Source organism: Triturus cristatus, chromosome 5_1 (assembly GCF_964204655.1).
Source record: "Triturus cristatus chromosome 5_1, aTriCri1.1, whole genome shotgun sequence".
Classification (NCBI taxonomy): domain Eukaryota; kingdom Metazoa; phylum Chordata; class Amphibia; order Caudata; family Salamandridae; genus Triturus; species Triturus cristatus.
In genome coordinates this window covers 898,591,638-898,610,299 of record NC_140587.1, presented here as the reverse complement: position 1 = coordinate 898,610,299, position 18,662 = coordinate 898,591,638, and positions in this window count along the sequence as shown.

The following is an 18,662-nucleotide window of genomic DNA, read 5'->3' as shown; positions in this document are numbered from 1 at the left end:
TCCTTTTTTTAAACTAGACACCTGGGGGAATCTAGTGTGGGGTGACTTGTGTGAACCTCACCAGGTTTGGCTTTTACCCAGAATCCCTTGCAAGCTTCAAACATTGACTACTAAAGCATATTTTCCTCACATTTTTGTGATGGAAATCTCTGGAATCTGTGGGAAGCCACAAACTTTCTTCCACCCAGTATTTCCGCAAGTATCCCGATAAAAATGGTACCTCACTTATGTGGGTAGGCTTAGTGCCTGCAGCAAGAAACAGCCTATAACACAACATAGACCCATCACATTTTTACACTGAAAACGTACCATTTTTTTGCCTTGTGGGTAGCTGTGGTTTTTGGTTTGTAGCTCAGCCGGCAATCAGGCAAATCTGGCAAACCTGAACATTTTTGAAAACTAGACAAGCAGGGTAGTCCAGGGGTGGATAATTTTACAAGGAACCTTTACAAGCACCAATATTTGATAAGAAATACACATTTACCTCACATTTCTGTGATGGAAAGTTCTGGAATCTTCAGGGAGCCACACATTTCTTACCACTCTTTGTTCCCACACGTCTCCTGACAAGAACAGTACCTTGGTGAGGGCGCCCATCAACGTTGGTTTGAGTCATTCTTGTAGCGGGCACTAAACTCAGCCCAGCCACACATGTAGCTTTGCATTTTTATTGGCACCAGTAGGGTAATGCAGGGTGGCAGGAATTTTGTGGATAACTGCAGATTCCAGAAGTTTCAATCACAGAAAGGAAGGAAATTGCATGATTTCAGACAGAGTTTGAGGTTGCAGAGCATTGTTGGTATGAAAACCTCCTAGGAACCATGCAAGGTACACCATCCTGAACTCCCTTGGTTGTCTACTTTTCAAAAATGTGTGTGATGTGCATTGGCAAAGCACAGCCCCAAATGCAGCCGATGACCCTAACACTTGTCTCTCAATGTAGCAATTTAACCTTTGTTTCATTGTCTCTTGGCCCACACACAAAAGGGGGGTGCAGTTCTTATCGGGATTGCATGGGCTACTGGGTATAATTACCTGCTGAGAGCCATGCAAATCACACACCCCTAGGCTCCCTTGGTGTTCTAATTTTCAAAGGTGTGCAGGTTTGCCTAATTGCGGGCTGAGCAAGGCCCAAAATCCACAGCTACCCACATTGCTCAAAAAAAGGTAAGTTTTCCCTGCATAAATGTCATGTGGCTATGTTGTGCTTCTAGTATTTTCCAATCGTGGACACTAGGGACACCCACAAAAATGTGGTTCTGCTTTTCTGTGAAGACATGTTGTAATGCTGGTTGGTTGTCAATTTGTGGATCTCAACAGATTACAGAAATTTCCAACACAAAATGTAAAAAATGAGTAATGTTATCCATGTACGCACTTTCAAGTTTAGTTCAACATTATGGGAAAGTAAAGAAGATCAATTCAAGTTACACTACACTTGGCACCTCGGGGTGTTTAGATTGCAAAAAAATGAGTTTTTCTTAGTAAGGGCCATATTTACATTTTAGCTGACAAAGAGTACTCTATCGCCCTGGGGGAGGACTTAACGTGTGCCATACTGAGACTACCATGCCCGCCAAATTTAGAAATGACTGGCAAGCTGGTGGTCAATTGAAAAACAATGCCAGGAGCTGCCATCTCAGTGGTTTCTGTCAATTGTTTTTTATGTTTGATGCACTGATCCATCAACATAATGGAGCCGCCTATCAATTTTTTTTTATTTCAAAAACAAAATCAGAAAGCTGGATTTTCCTTTTGAAAAAAAAATGCCACTCTAACCATGGAAGCTATCTCCCATTGCATTGGGGGCATTACACAGTTTTCTCTGCCCGTTACCACCGTGGTTTTCTAGGTGGTGATGGGCAGTGAAAACTGACCTGTATGTCTGCACATCTAAATTAGGTGGGTGGACATAGAGGTCAGCCGCAGAAGATCCTTACTCAATTGGACATGGGATGGCAGCAACCATGTTAGAGGTGAAGTAGTCTTCCCCACGGTAACACCAATGGACAATCCACATATATATAGGGCGGGAAGACCATTATCTTTACAGTAAGGGCACTTTGTCGCCAATGTGATGGAGTATCCTTACCACCAAAGATATAAACCTGGTACCAATATTTTAAGTTAATCCACCACTTACAATGGTTGGTTTTAGCAACTCCAGAAATGCTAGCTTCAAAGCACAAATGCTTATCAATGTATCTGAATTTTGAAACAAGACTACTAAAGGTGAGCTATAAAGCCAGTCAAGGCACTAACCACTTTATTGTCCATTCACACACTATTCATGCACCACACACAAGACTTTCATACTGCCGGCTACGGGCCCAGTTCAGCAGATCAGTGCACTCACATCAACATACCTCTGCCATTCAAGGACCCATCACATTCATAAGCCACAAGACATAATCCCCATTCAAGACAACCTCTCAACCAATCGTCAACCAAATTACGCACAAAACAAATCACAAACAAAGCTCTATTAACACATTTGTTCAAACATGTTGACAGTTGGTGCATCCACACCCTTCACAAATGAACAGTTTGATGACATTTTTACCACCTGTCAAGTAACCACCTCCGTTCTGAACAGTACCAAACACATGCCTAATGAACCTTAACCAATGGCTCCCATGACAACAAAATGAGGCTCAGGAAGACATGTTGCATGCATTTTTAGCACACTCACTGTGGTAAATCCAGCTTCTTCCAGTTGATGAGTGAAAGATGGGGGTTTCCGATAATGTCTTCCAAGACCTACATTGCTCAAATTGAGTGAGCATATCTTATCCTAACTGTTTTTTTAATTCAGATAATGTTATATTTTTGTAGCTTTTATGATTCACTATGTGATTTTGAATAAAGCTTATTTGACTTGACTTGAGTGAGCATATCTACCTTAGAAACTACGGCAAACATGCTAGGGAATACAACCTAAGTTCCTGAAGAGTATGTCAAAAACAATGAAGAACGTTAGTTTTTGACACACAGGGTAGTTAGTTATAACGTAACATATGTCACATTCACTGATATATGCAGTGCTGTGACTGTAATGCACTTGTCATACAGTAAACTGAACATATACTAAGTTCTGATGGAGTATGAATATGGCATGCAGGGCAAACATTTTACCTATATGTGTAGAATTGAGAGCACAGTTCTCTGTAATTTCATTCCGTCCTTTTGAAGTCACTTCTCCTTGTTCTCGTGCTTCTTGTGCATTGAATGTGTGAGAGTATGAGTATGCCTGAGCAAAGTCGTTTGGAAGGTTTCTGAAATCTGAGGCCATATTGAGTTATGCTGGACCAGTGATGTGTAAGGTTATGAAGTATGTTAGGAGTTTGCAATGAGCTGTGAATGGGAAGTCAGTGAAGCTGTTTTAGGTATAGGGTGTATGCGTTTCAGTGTGTCAGTGTGTTGATGGAAGAGGCTGCCTGCTGTGTTCTGTATGATTTGGAGTCATCTGCTTAGTTGAGTGAAAGCGTGATTCAGTATCTAGGTAGTGCGGTGCCAATGGGTTTGAATCAGTGGGTGAAGATTATTTATTTATTTATTTATTTAACTTATATAGCGCACAGATACCCCAACGGGGTGTCCCGGTGCTTGTGTGAGAACGTGTATAATGCTCGCTGTAAGGTGAAGATTTAGCAGAATAGAAAAGTTTTCAGGGCTCTCCGAAAGGGAGGTTCTTCTTGAACGCTCCTGATGTACAAGGGAAGGTTGTTCCAATGGGAGGCAGTGCAAACTTGGAACGTTTTCCCCCCAGATCGAGCCTTTTTAACCCTAGGGATAAAAAGAAGATGTTGAGAGCTCGAACGGGCGTTGCTGTAGGGGCGGAGACATGAGGACAAATGAGCAGAACCCTTCCCGTTGATAGCACGGTGGGCAAGGATGAGGGCCTTAAATTCCGACCTTTTATGTACTGGGAGCCAATGCAGCCTGAGGCGGTAGGGGGTAATGTGTTCTCTAAGGGGGAGACCACAAACCAAACGGACTGCGGCATTTTGAACTGTTTGCAAGCGCCTCAGGAGACCTTTAGATAGTCCCAAATAGAGGCCATTGGCATAGTCAAGATGGGAGGTGATTAGCGCCTGCACAATTGTTTTCCTAGTTTGGTTAGGGATGAAGTTGATGAATTTTTTCATCATCCTCATTTTAGAAAAGCAGGCCACAGATACAGATTGAATCTGCTTCTTGAAGGAGAGATCACTATCCCAAATGACTCCCAGGTTTTTGACGGAGTCCTTCGGCAAAGGAGGGGCGCTCAAGTCAAGAGGCCACCACAGAGTAGGATCCAGTGGGGAGGGCTGGTGAAAAAATATTACTTCGGTTTTGCCAGCATTAAGCCGGAGGCAGTTGTTATCCATCCAGTTGGCAATGCTCCGAAGGCAATTTTTTAGTGGGTCGAAGGTAGACTCAGAGGGGGAGTCATATGAAAAAAGAAGCTGTATATCATCCGCATAAGATGTGGCCTGTATTCCAGATTGGGAGATGATCTCGGCCAGCGGGGAAAAATATACATTAAACAAAAGAGGGCTTAGTGAAGAGCCCTGAGGGACGCCCCACTTAAGAGGACGACTGCATGAAGTGAAGGGGGGAGTGAATACAGCCTGGGTCCGATTGGACAAAAAGGAGGCAAGCCATTCCAAGGCCTTGCCCTGAACACCTTTTTCCTGTAGTCGGTTGAGGAGGATCGGGTGAGATACGGTGTCGAATGCTGCTGAAAGGTCCAGCAGCACCAACACCGCTCTAGAACCCTCGTCAACTTTCCACCTGATAGCGTCCGCCATCTCCAGGAGGGCAGATTCGGTACTATGACCCGGCCTGAAACCGTGCTGGGAGATGTGGAAGGCGCCGCTCTTCTCAAAGAACCCAGCCAATTGGCCATATACAAGTTTCTCCAGCACTTTGGCTGGGGCAGGGAGCAGGGAGATGGGGCGGTAATTTGCTGGTTCAGAGGGGTCTGCGGTTGCCTTTTTGATGATTGGTACCAGTCGAGCATGTTTCCAAGAGTCTGGAAAGATACCCGACAGGAGAGAGTCATTCCATATTTCGTTCAGTACTGGATTGAGCAAAGGAGCGAGGGATTTGTACTGCTTCGCTGGCCACGGGTCAAGGGGGGAGCCAGATTTGCACTTGAGTAGTTCCGCCAGAGACTGATCTAGGGAGATCGGCTCAAATTTGGAAAAGACTTTATCCGGATTGGAGCTAGTTAAATCTGCCTTCAGTTGGGGAGGAGTGATGTTGCTGGGAAAAGAGTTCTGGATTAGAGCGATCTTATCTTCAAAAAAGCTCGAAAGATTGTCGCAGAGAGCCTGGGAGACCAGTGGTTGGCGCTTAAGGGCCAAGGGGTCGGTAAAGGCTCTGACCGCATCAAAAATGACTCTAGGTGCACCCTTAGCCCTGGTGATTTTCTCCTCAAGGTGTGATCTTTTATGGTCAATGATTTTTCTTCTGTACTCCTTAAGGGAGGTTTTGTATTTGGATCTACTATCAGGAGAATAAGATCGCCTCCAATTTCTCTCCAGCCTCTTGCAGGTAGATTTATGTAGCCGCAATTCCTCAGAATACCAGGGTGCCGAGGGAGAGGTACGAAGGGATTTAATAGGTCTCAAGGGTGCTAAAAGATCCAGAGCCGAGGTAACCCAATGGTTGAAACTGGCCACGCGAGAGTCCAAATTGTGGGCCTCCCCTGGGGGGGTCGTGGAGAGATGGGGGCCTAGACTCTCAAGAGAGATTCTCCTCCAATTCCGCCCCATGGTGTTGGACTGAGGTCTGGAGCGATCCACCAAGCGGGAGGAAAAGGAGAAAGGGATTAAAAAATGGTCCGACCAGACAACAGGGGTGGGCTTACCTAAAATAGTGTCAGTGAGGTTGGTACATATCAGGTCCAGAGTGTGCCCTCCCTTGTGTGTAGGGCCAACGACAAGTTGCTTTAGGCCACCATCAGATAAGGCTGACAAAAAGTTGGAGGCATTAGGTTCATTAAGATCGTCAGCGTGCAGATTAAAATCACCCAAGAGGGTGAAATTGGCATAGCGGAAAGATGCCTGTAAAGCAAAATCAATGAGGGTCGGAAGATAGGAGAATTTAGATTTGGGGGGACGGTAGACCAATAAGCCAGAATAAGTAAAGTTGGCGGCCAGTTTAATACAGAAAGGTAACGCCTCAATGCACTCTATTTGAGGGTGTGGGAAGGAGGAGATCGACCAGATAGATCTGTATATAATGGCCACTCCTCCACCAGGGTGTGAATTCTGCCTGTTAGCGCACAGAATTTTGTAGTCGGGAGGAATAGCGAGGCAGAGGGCAGGATTGGTGTCATCTCCCAACCAAGTTTCCGTAAGGAAAAGGATATCCCACCTGTTATCCTCGAGTGATTGGGCTATGTCTAATGAATGTTTTACTAACGAGCGACAATTAATGAGTCCTGCTTTGATAGACGTATTACTGCCGCTCACAGGTTGACGGTGTACAGACTGCCGTAAGTGGCAGGCAGGGTGAGAAGTATCGTCAGTATGCCGTACGCAGCAGGGTTTGAAGACAAAAGATGTCGGGTCGTCCGGCAGTGCTTGGGGTGCCTGTGGCCAAGAGCATGAATTGGAATTGAGGCCTAAAAGGGTTTCCCTGTTGTAGATGAAGGGATTGAGGGACTCCCGCAGCAAGGGGATAGAACCTGGCGTGGCCGCGTCCGAGACGCGGACGAGCGCAGACGGGCAGGACTCTGGCACGACTCCGGCGCGAGTCCGGCGCGCCCGCTGAGCGCGTTCGCTGCGCGAAGTCATGCCCTTCCCCTTTTATGCGCGACTAGAGCGCTCCGGGTCTGATCCACCCCCAAGATGGCCGCCACGCTTCTGAGCCCCGGGACCAACTCCACAGCGTTACAAGTCAGCTGCAGGTGAGAGGGCGCCAGGCAGCGGGATACGGGAAGACACCAAGATGAAATGATGGCCTGTGTGTCTGTACTACCTTTCATAACTGACTGACACCTGTGCAATATCCCTGTGAAGGCACACACCTAGCCTAAGATCTTCCTACCTATTCATGTCTCTGTCCTCATCAAAGTCCTGACTATTTCTATATACTTGCCAAGTGAACCTATACTAACGCCTTCCAACGCTAGCTACTTGAAGCTGAAGAAAATGTGTCTTTCCTGTGCCTCCAGCACACTTACTGTGCTAAATCCAACTTCTTCCAGCTTGTGGATGCACGTTGGGGGAGTTCAAAAACGCATCCAAGGCCTACATTTCTCAAACTGATTGAGCATATCTACTTTTGAAATTAAGGTCACATGCTGGAGAATACTGCCAACATTCCTTCAAGTAATAAGCCAAACAAATGTCCAGTGGGACTTATTCGCTGACACTTCTACTTTTGCTTTGAAAGTGCGAAAACTCAATCATTAACTTGTGTCATAATCAATGTTATGGAAAAAAACTGTACAGGACACAATATCTAGTATGATGATGATTTTCCCATTTTTAGTATAAGGACAAAATACATTTCACTATGCATCAGAATTAGTGTAGATTACATAGTGCTCAGACAGTGAACAAGTATATGTATATATACACCAACATAGAACAAGAAATTGAACTGATCAGAAGGTTGCATAGAATTTCAAATCAAGCAAACAAACTGAGATCCTGCCTGCTCATACATGGTATCTGCTGGTGAATCATAACTTGTTTTGAAAGCAAATTAGCGAGGGTATGTCAATGTTTTGACCCATAGTTACTTTTTGGATCTCATCAGAACAAAAGTTGATTAACTAAAGTTCATTATAAACCATGGAATCTTGGGATTTTCAGTAAGGCATCCTATAAGCAATAGAGGCAATAATACTACAAAACAGAGTCTACAATGTATACTGGGTCACTCGGTTATCAGGCAGTTCTAGTGGGTAAACAAATTATTAAAGAGTATTACATCTTTGTATTGTGTGAAGAAAATGGTCACACCTACACGTACAAGAGTATTCTTAGACAACCCCAACAATGCAAAATGGGCCCCTCAGAAAAAGTACAACTTTGCGTTGTGTAACTTCGCTGCCTGATGGTGTGACATAATGCAAATGTGTGTGTGTTTCCCGAGTCATCCATTTATCTCCACTGGACCATCTACTGAACAGAGTGGCCCATTTTGCAATATTTGGACCCCTACCTACTTTTTTTCTTAATATGTGGTTCCTCTAGGGAACCACACATTTCCATAAAATAATTCTGAGGCCCTCATGGGGTCGGCAGTAAACAAGGAGGGCCGACACCCTGCCAATTTAATTTTTTGGTTTAAAAAAAATTATATTTCCCTTGGGGTGCAATAGTGACCCCAGGGTAAAAACACCTTTAATTTTTTATTTGTATGTTTCCTAGGGGGGTCGGCCCATGTACATGAGGCCGGTCCTGCCAAACAAAATACACGCATGGTCTACTGGTTTTTTGAGTGTGGATTGCAGTGCAGCTGTGATCCTCAGCCAGGAAACAGTTTCAGGGAGCTGCTGTTCGAAGAGGAAGACACTTCCCTTTCAAACGAGGCCTCCCTGGAACCTGAGGAGGCTGTTTTGGCCATTTTCTCCCACCAGAGCAGGAGAGAGCAATCACCTGTTCCTTCCTGAGTCTCTGGAGGGCATCTCTCCCATAAGCATGCCTTGTGGCGAACTGACATCACAGATGGGCAGGAGGGGGCTTGGGGGCTGATGAGGAAGCGATTTCACACCACTCCCACCCATTATTAAAATACCAAAGGAATCCTCTTGTGCAAGCACCAGAGTGGCCCTCCGCAGTGTTGGCTAATGTCCAAGAGATGCAATGGGGAGTGTGTATGGCCATCTGCCGCACTTATTGGGTTAATGTCATCTTCACCATGGGATAATTCCTGAACTAGATGATAAAGGTGACACAACTGTGATCATCTATTGAATTGACTGTTTTGATTAGTTTATATTGCTGATTTTCTGAGGCTGATGAATCTTGTGGGTGTGGACTCCCCAAAGGTAGGGTCTTACCATATGCGGACTCCCCTCTATGCCAATGATATTTTGTAATTTGACCTCACTACTAAACCCTTACAGAAACGTCTTCATTTATTAACAAGTTATGCTGACAGACATTATTTCAAAGTTAATATAAATAAAAGTAAAATCATTTAGTTTCATAGGAAGGGCTGAAGACAAACTATAGATGGCAAATGGGTACCATGACTGTGGAAACAATGAAATCATACCCTTATATTGGAAAACAAATTGGCTTATTTAACTTGGAAAGAACATATTGAACACCTGACGAATGAGGCACTGTCTCATGCAAATATACTTAAAGCACTTTATGGTGCTACTGGCCAAAGGCATTAAATCCATTTATTGAATGTTTACAAGATGAAAATCCCCCCTACACTATTATATGAGGTAGAAATTATTAAAACTGAGCACTGGCAGTTTATGCATAGAGTACTAGGGAATATTTGGGTGCAATCTATAACTTAAATACCATGTCACCAATTGAGGCACTACGCATTGAAATGGGGCTTGTAAGCACCTTTATAAGGGGATAAGCAGCTATTTTACTCTCAGGTTATATATTGATAAGGTACCTCATTGCTTGGTTTTAGAGTGATTGGTTCACCTCTGAGTAACAAACCACTATGTAGGTATTGTAGCATCCCCGGTCGTGACGAATTGCCACGTACTTTCCTACACTTCAGGCGAGAAACATGTTGACCACTCACACTTAGCCACCTCTGACCATTAAATCAGCAGTGGCACTTTCCATGTTTTTAATTGAGACCAGTGGGCTCAGAGAATACATTGGTTTTGTAGCACCACTGTTCCTCATTTTAGCCTTCCACACACCATCTCCCTACGCTCTGTTCCCGCACTTCACCTCATGGCTTTGGAAAAAGATCTCCACCAAAGAGCCCCTCACAGGGTGCCCGTCAGGTATTGCAGTTCCGGCCTGATGAGGAGCAAGCCTTATGATCAAGCATGACTCCCAACCAGGTGTGTGAGGGCCCCACTTCCCAATCTGGGAGACACCCTGTCTCCACTTTAGGGTAGGGGTGTTGATGTTAACCAACCCAGCCTCCTCCTCCTCCTTCCCCCACAGGAACTGCATACTCCTTCTCCTATTTATATAGACTCCATTCCTGAATGGAAATGAAGCAATATAATAGGTTTTTTTTCAATTAAAAACATAACAGCAAATGCAATCTTCATCACTTAACTGTTGACAATGGTAGATAAATGTTAGCTTCAGAAATCTGGATATAAAATGAGGTCCTTCATGGGCCCACCATATACCAGCATGTGCATGCTGTGCGTTGGTTATCAGCACATGCTATTTAAAGTTGCCTTACAGGAATATCTATTACATTGGAGATGATCTATTGATGATGGCTTTGTCATGTAGAAAAGATAATTAGTAAGACCTTCGTACCTTTATGGGGGAATTAAATTTAGTTAATTCAAAAATAATATTCACAGCTCGTATTAGAAATCAATCTGCACAAATTCCGATGGTATTGGTCAGATACACAACAGCAAAATAAATACTAGCATATAAAAAACTAACAAACCATAATAATGAAATACATCTCAAGAGTCATTCTCAAAGAGATTACTGGCTAGCCAGTTAATTTGGATGAAACAGATTATTTAGGAAGTAGAGAAGACTATTTTGGAATGATTTGCAGATCAGGAACGTCCAACAGAAACCTTGAAACTGTCAACTACTAAAGTATCTGGTTTGAATTGAAACTCACTATATAGAACAAAAAATACACAAAATTAACACAGCATATCATGTGTGAGCATAGAGTCAACAATTAGCAACTGGCACAAATTGTACCAAAGAAGAAGGGTTCATAACCTCTCTTATCATATAATAATTACTGCAATATAATTGAAGGAGATGTCATTTTAGAACTGTGCACAGAGAAGGTGATTAAAACGATACGATTTATATCTGTTAGCAACTGCGGGGTAAACATAATTAAGCCCCTCTTAATGAGTTGACCAGAGTTCTATGCCTGTGTTGTGATGTCTCTCCACCAACATCTAAGTGTACTGGTGTTCCTGCACCCATAATGTTTTGGTGTAGGAACTCTTTGCTGATTTTACTGGATACAGAAACACACCTTGTAGAGTCACTCAGGGTTGAAGGCTGAGGAAGAGGTATGAGGCAAAGTCTGACCGCTACCTCATACGAACTGCATTATGGGGAAGTATTCAATAATACTCTCAAGCAGCACGTGTGCCTGCACTGCCCAACACCCTTCTAATCTCCTGCCCCCCACAGCAGTCCCTGTGCCCTCCCATGCTCACATTTACAACCTGATTTGAGCATGTGGTAAATTTGACCTGGAAAATCCCTTGAGTTTGGAAAGAATGTGGTTTTTGGCCCCTTAACTCCAAGTCAAGCAGGGTATTCCATATAGCAAGAACCACAATTACGTCCAGAGTTAAGGAGCAAGATACCATCCGTAGTCAGTAATTCCGGCATCAGCATGTCTCCCCTTTTAACTCACAATGTATCAAAAGGGTAAGCCAGTAACCACTTGAGAGCTTGGGTATAACTACACAAAAAAAAAAAACATTTGCTCCAAAAGGAATTGTTTCTACACTTAACTAGAGCATTAGAATGTTGAGCGCTCCATTGAAGACTATGGAGTGCTCCGGGCTACTGATGGCTGGTAGAAGCCCGGAGCAGCAAAATTCCAATGTTTGTTCACAACTGTTGCAGTGAACAAGGGCCTCACGGAGCCTAAAAGGATTTCAACCCCCTGGGGATCCTTGAGGGCTTTGTTTTTACAAATTAGAACATTCTGCCCTCTAGGGGAGGAATGTTCTGATAGCCTTGGTGCCCTCCATAGCAGGCTCTACTGGCCATTAAAGGCCCGCTCTCTTATTAATGCCCTCACCTTCGGCTCAGGCCTTTAACACTGTAGCCGGCCTTAAATAGCGAGTAGAGCCAGCTCCAAATGGCTCTAAGGCTATATTACATCAAGTATTAGAATGAATTCTTCAAAGAAAGTAGGAAAAAATATCACAGCTTAATAATGCAATAAATGAGAGCTTGATTAAACATCAATTGAAAATAGAAAAATACAGGTGTACATGTGGAAATATTTAATCCTGTTATTTCAATACTTTCTGTCAATGAGTTCAGCTGTAGCACATTGCACATATTTGTTCAGCAGTAAGGCAATATTTAAATGTCCAGTATTGCAGTGCATATATGTGCTCATCCACTCTTGCATGATGTGGAGTCCATAACAATAGTTCATTAGTTCACATGTGTTGCTGGCTAGTTGGCACGTAGTTTTATGTAAACCACAAAGCAGCGATTACTTTAACCTCCAAGCTAATTAATAAGCAAGACCATCCACAAAACTATATGCTCATTAGGCAAAATGGCTAACCCGAATTTAAGTAACTCAAAGATACAGCTGTTTAAATATATATAGAAATACCAAGCGCCAAAGGTTCCAATCCAAAAAGTCAAGTTGGCCAAATAAATCAAGACAAAACAAGGACAAGGGCAGTCTCATCCTTTTAAATCTCAGCAACCTGAAATGAGTTGCTATGTGTCCATGTAGCATTTATGACACTGGAGAAAATTCTAGGCAAAGTCGTCAGCAAGTTAAATATGAGTACAAAAATCATCAGCTGCACAGAAGTACTCCTTCGAAGCCATTTAAACAAAAGGTCTAGTATTGAATCACATGCCTTGAAACCTTGTCAATTAGGATATGTTAAGGTCATATACGCATCACTACAAATTTGTTTTGAATCATAATATTGAAGGAGGGCATAATGTATCATGTAAACATGTGAAGAAAACTATTATGATTGAAAGATTTTGATTGAATTTAATAAACCAGATTGGAATACCACCAAGCTGACAGCTGTAGTAACCCACTTAATTGAGTCAAGTATAGCTGGGTCAGAGTCAAAGTGTTAAAAGTGGCAGAGAATGTTAGATTACAGATAACCACATAGCCGCATGAGGAGGGATGCCACAACCACAAAGGACAAACTTCTGAATGAAATGTGGAATACAAGAATGGGCGCTGTTTCAGTGATCCATATTTACTGATAGAACAGACTGTTTGGTGGTATCAAAACTAAAAGTGGAGAGCAGCAGATGTCATCCACGAAATGGTATCTAAAATATAAATGGTTTGCAAGATAATCTTACTACAAAAAAAAAATACAGATTAAAAGCCAGATTTTCCATTGTGTAAGACTGATAAGAATACTAAATTGTTTTTAGAACATTTCTTTTAGTGTAAATCAGAGATCATGCTGTTAATCCACCACGTATTTCAGGTATTAAAAAAGGGGTGCCTTCAGCATCAAAAATTTATCCTCTAAGCCTAAAAAGTTGGGTTGGGAAATTGAGTTTACAGGGATAATGGTAGAAACAGAATTTAAATATAGGGCAAATGTACTTGACTTTTTGCCATTACCTTCTGCATTTTTGACTGTATACTGGATTTTGAGGAGCTGACTTAAATGCTTTGAGCCCTTTGCCTCTGCTGATCAGTGTTAAAGTGCAAGTGTTCCCTGTGTACATTGTTATTATGATTGGTTATCCATGTTTGACACATTTAATTAGCTGGTTAGTCCCTAGTAAAGTGCACTGTGGGTGCTCAGGGCCTGTATATCAAATGCTACTAATGGGCTTGCAGCACGGGTTGTGCCACCCACCTAAGTAGCCCTATAAATGTGTATCAGACCTGCCAACGCAGTGTATGCAAGTGTAGTCTTAGACTGCCATGTCGACCTGGCAAGTGCACCCATTTTCAATTGGGCACAGCTAGAGATTTGGAGTTTAGGCTCCCTGTACTCAAAATTTAATAATACATCTTTCTAGTAAAGGTGTTTTTTTAATTATGTTTTTGAAAATGCCACTTTTACAAAGCGGGCATTTTCTTGTTTACCCGTCCTGTGTGCCTCTGCCTGTTTGTGTATTCACCTTCTGATTTTGGAGTGACAGGAGTTGAGGATGTGTATTCACTCTAGATAGTCACAAGTGGGGTTGAGATGTGTCCTGCCTTTCCTAGGTGACTCATAGCCAGGCTTAATAGACCTTTCTACATTTAGAATGGTGGGAGGATTTTTCACTTCTACCTGAATAGGCTGTGTCTGCGTCACAGAATGCCGTCTCCACCTCCTTTAGTAAAGCTGGAAAAGGGAGGACAGAACAGCTTCTTTCTGAGCTCAGAGACTCCTGAAACCAAGACTACAAAGAGAAAATGGGCTATAATTATTATCACTAAAACCCCAGAACTTTAGATCACTTTTGGAAACAAGAGAACCCTGTCAAGAAGAAGAGCTTTGTGAGGAGAGCTACCCTTTCTGTTGTGTGAGGGGTTGGTTACCTGCAGTTGCTGCCTCGGTCTGTGGGCATAGGAAAAGGACTGGGTTTTTTACTCTGCTGTAGTATCTTGCTTGAGAAGAACTCCAAGGGTTTGTGTGCTTGCCTCCAGTTGTGGAAGACTTTGGGACAACAAAGTCTTCTCGATGATCAACTTGAAGATTTACCAGGATTGCTTTTCCCCCTCCCACCACAGCACCTGAGGCACTGAGGAAGTGTGTGCTGTGTTTGGAGCGAAGCCGCTGCACCAGCGCATGTTGAGCTGGAAGTTGAGCTGTGGCACCAATGTGTTGCTCATTGAAAGTGCTTGTCGACGTGAGCCGGGCCTGAGCTATGGAAACTCCAAGTGGATTTCCCCTGCATTGCCAGGTGAGTGCCGCAAATGTAGTCTGTGCTTGGGCCAAGAAGCAAGAACCCTGAGGGCGTCCCCGTGTTACCAGAGAAGTGGCCATTCAGGGCTGAAGAAGAAGTCCAGCGGTCGGTGGAACCTGAGGGCATTCCATCGTTGCCCAAGTAACCGCCTCGCAGGCTGAGGAGGGAGCCCAGCCACGCCCTGCCTGTCCCAGAGCTGCAGAGGACATACGCCATCGTTGATGGGGCTGCCGTGAGGACAGCTGCCGTGCACCCAGCCGGAGAATCGACTGAAGACCCCGGGGAGAGGACCGTCATAGACGCAGGTGATGCCTGGTGTTCGAGCAGAGTGGGCGGCCAGAGACATGCATCTGCTTCGGTAGTCCAATCCAGGGCCCCTCTTGAGTGAATAAAAGGAGCTTTATTGGTGCCGCCAGAAAGAGGAATTGCCACAGGAGTTGTAGAGTGCATTGAAACAGCCCAGGAACCGCAAGACAACAGTCGGAGTAAGTAATCCCGTGCTCTCTCCCCCATAAAAGGGTCCCATCTGTGCACTGATATTTCCTTTTAAAAGAGTGATATTGTGATGATATGTATGTTGGACTTTTGTAGTTTTTGGTCTTGTTGGAATTTAGGTCAAATAGTACTATTTTTCTAAATTGGTGTGGTGTCGCTTCTGTGGTGTTTTCACTATGTTACTGTGCATTGGGTGCAAATACTTTACACATTGCCTTCGGGATAAACCTGTCTGCTCGTGCCAAGCTACCAAGGGGTTGAGCAGGGGTTATCTATAGTGTGCAATTCCCTCATCTTGACTAGAAGCAAGGGTCCCTACTTGGGTAAGGGGCCTACCTTTGCCAACTAGAGACCCCCTTTCCTAACAAGTATAGATCCTGCATTTCATATGGTCTTGTTAATTCTTGTCCACTTGAGGCATTATCTCACTTCAGAAAATTGAGCAGCAATGCTAATACAGACTTCTATTCACTATAGAAGCAAGACCTTGAAAGAGCATTAGACCTTGTTTTTTTGGTCCACCAGACCTCCTTGTCAGCATAAGCCATGGCATACACCCTCCAGGAGCCGGACTGCCAACCTACTGGCAAAGCTATAATTTTTGCAGCACATGCTATGGCACCAGGCCCCATGCGTGTAACTGGCACACCAATTATAGCATTTTTTTCAATACCAAGACAAGAAGTAGGGGCATATTTCCCTTGGAATCCTTACTAAACCCATGCTGTTTTGTGATCTGCAACAGATGCTAGACTAGGACATGTTCAGGAGAGGAGCTGTAGCAATCAATGGTGCAGCAGAAGATTAGGGGTTCACTGCACCTGGATTATGCAGGCCTTTCACAACCCTTATAAATTAAGCAAATTTCCTTTGCTTGCTTTAGGCTCCATGTTGTCTTTGCTATGCCACTGCGCTTGCCATATTATGAGATATCTGCCTGGTAGGAACCTCAGTGACTTCTGCTCACCTGACTGTGCACTGAATGCAATGTCTGTGATCTCTTTTTAAATAAAGCAATTTTTTTACACGCAGCCCATTTTCCTTAAAGGAAAACGGGATGCAATTAAAAAAGTAAAATGAAATGAAAAGTTTCCTTTTTTTTTTTTTAAAGTAGGCCGTGATCAGTGGAACCACTGCCTGATCTTAAAAAATGTTGGAGCCCACATTCAAAAAGAGGAAGGGGTCCCTTGGGAATGGGTTACCACTTCCTTCACGGAGTCGGTAAGATATGAATGTTTTGCGACTGCATCCCAGTCGCAAAACTTTCCAACATGCCCCTGCAGCTCGGAATTAGGAAGGGACGCCCTTGAAGCGCACCTTCCAAACACCGACTAGCAAACCCTATTTTGCGAGTCGGTAATAGGTCATCGACTTACAAATTAAGGTTAGTACTTTGAAAAAGGCTCTTTAGCGGCCGCTAACGGCCCAATTCTCCGTTAGCAGCTGTTAAAACCTTTTATACATGTCGACTCAAATCATGAGCTTTGAAATAGCGTTATATACTTCCCTGCACCCCTCCATCCATTATAGCCGCCTTCCGCCCTGTTTAACCAACTGCTTAGTAGTACTATGAGATTGTTAGTCTAAATACAATTTTTGTGATCCCTTGCCAAATTTTGTACTGGTATCATTTTATTTTTACATTATGCCACTGAGTGTGAAACGAATTGGAGGCCTAAATACATTTGTAGTATCTTTCAGTTTGAAATTTTTTTTTAAATGTTTTTTTCCTCGCTTTCAGTTTGAAATTCTGCTTGAAAATCCTGTCAAGTGTGCTAGAAAGAGTGCCCTATAAATGTAAAAAAAAAAAAACCAGACAAAAGTAATCCAACTTCCAAAACCGTGAACATCAACACTGCAGATTAGCAGTCCTTTTCCACGTCTGAATTCAGCCTGGCTCAACAATAGGAAGAGAGCGCTGCCTGCAGAGAAGGAAACAATGCTTACAAAACGCCTGTGCCACCCAGGAGCTTCACACCTTGTAAGCTGTAGCCACTTGTTACAGATTGCTTTGCTCCCCGCATTTCCGGCAATATAGCTGTGCTTGAGTTCTGAATTAACAGCTGACGTGTTTGACCTGGCGCCCATTAGCTCGCATTACCACCTGGTAACAGCCTGCTTTCCACATGCTGTACTTCACAGATATCAGCCGTTATCCCCATCCCGGATCAGTCCCCAGGCAGTATGCTAACAGCCTCTTCTACAAGCCAATTTACAAGATCTGGTCATGTTTACATTAGCCTTCTCCCTATGCATGAAAAGAGAAGCGCGCGCTCCGGAATAGAAATGAGCAAATATGAATAATTCAATTTTCCTCGTGGCTATTAACACATTTTCCTTGAATAAAGTGATAATAGGTTATCATCTGTGAAATGGAAATTGCATAACAGAGAGTTTCTGGTTACACCAGAGGAAATTAATTTCACAGCACATCTGCTGGGACCTGACTTGTGAATGCTAAGTATGAGAAAATGCTGCCGTTCGGCTCCGCTGCCTTTATAATTAGATTAGCATGCCTGCACCCGTGCTGGAATACTGAGTCTAGTCAAAAGAATTACTGCTCCTTTTTTTCACACACCTAATATTTGCAATAATGAAATGACTCAAGCAATTAGGGAAAGTTAAAAATGAATTATGGGGCCTTATTATATTAACCAGATGTTGCACTAAAGTGACTGGGGTTTGTGTTATCTGTCTAGTTAAATACTCAGGCCTGCTATCAATAAATGTAATGCAGTAATAAGGCATGCAGCTTCTGCGTCTTGGGAAGATTCCACTACGACTGGCACTTGGAGATATCCACGGATTCCCTTGTCTCTGTCACATCATAAGCAGCTACATCTATATTTAGTGGGGAAAAGTGTGCACCAATAAAGTGTGGGGATTGCAGTTCATAGGTAGGACACACCTCTCACTGGAGTATTCAGTAGCTCATTATGGGCTGATGGACATGTACTTAACGTCACGAGCGTCAATGAAAAGGAAAATGAAACTAAATACTACTGTACAATGTGCACCCTGTATATCGACCCCAGAATAGCGACACAATAGCGAGGAAAAAAACATTTTAAAAAGTTATCAACAGGTAAGCAAGTTTAGGTTTTCCATATATAACTCGGCAAACATGTACCTATGCCATACATATATCTTTAAAATTCTTAGATGTGGAGTTAGGAATAGTGCATCTTTATTTCTCTTATGTGCACTTAACTTTCGATATTTTGACCGTCAATATCCTGCCTTCGATATTCTTGTACTTTGACTTTCTGGGGGTTAATATTCAGTAGTACAATCTACTGTAAAGTGTTTGCACTTTACTCTAACCAGATCCTTTGATGATATAGGACATTTTAGATTGTGCTGTCTATTTTGTTTTTTTACATCAGCTAGCAAAGTTGAAAAGATGAGTGGCTATCC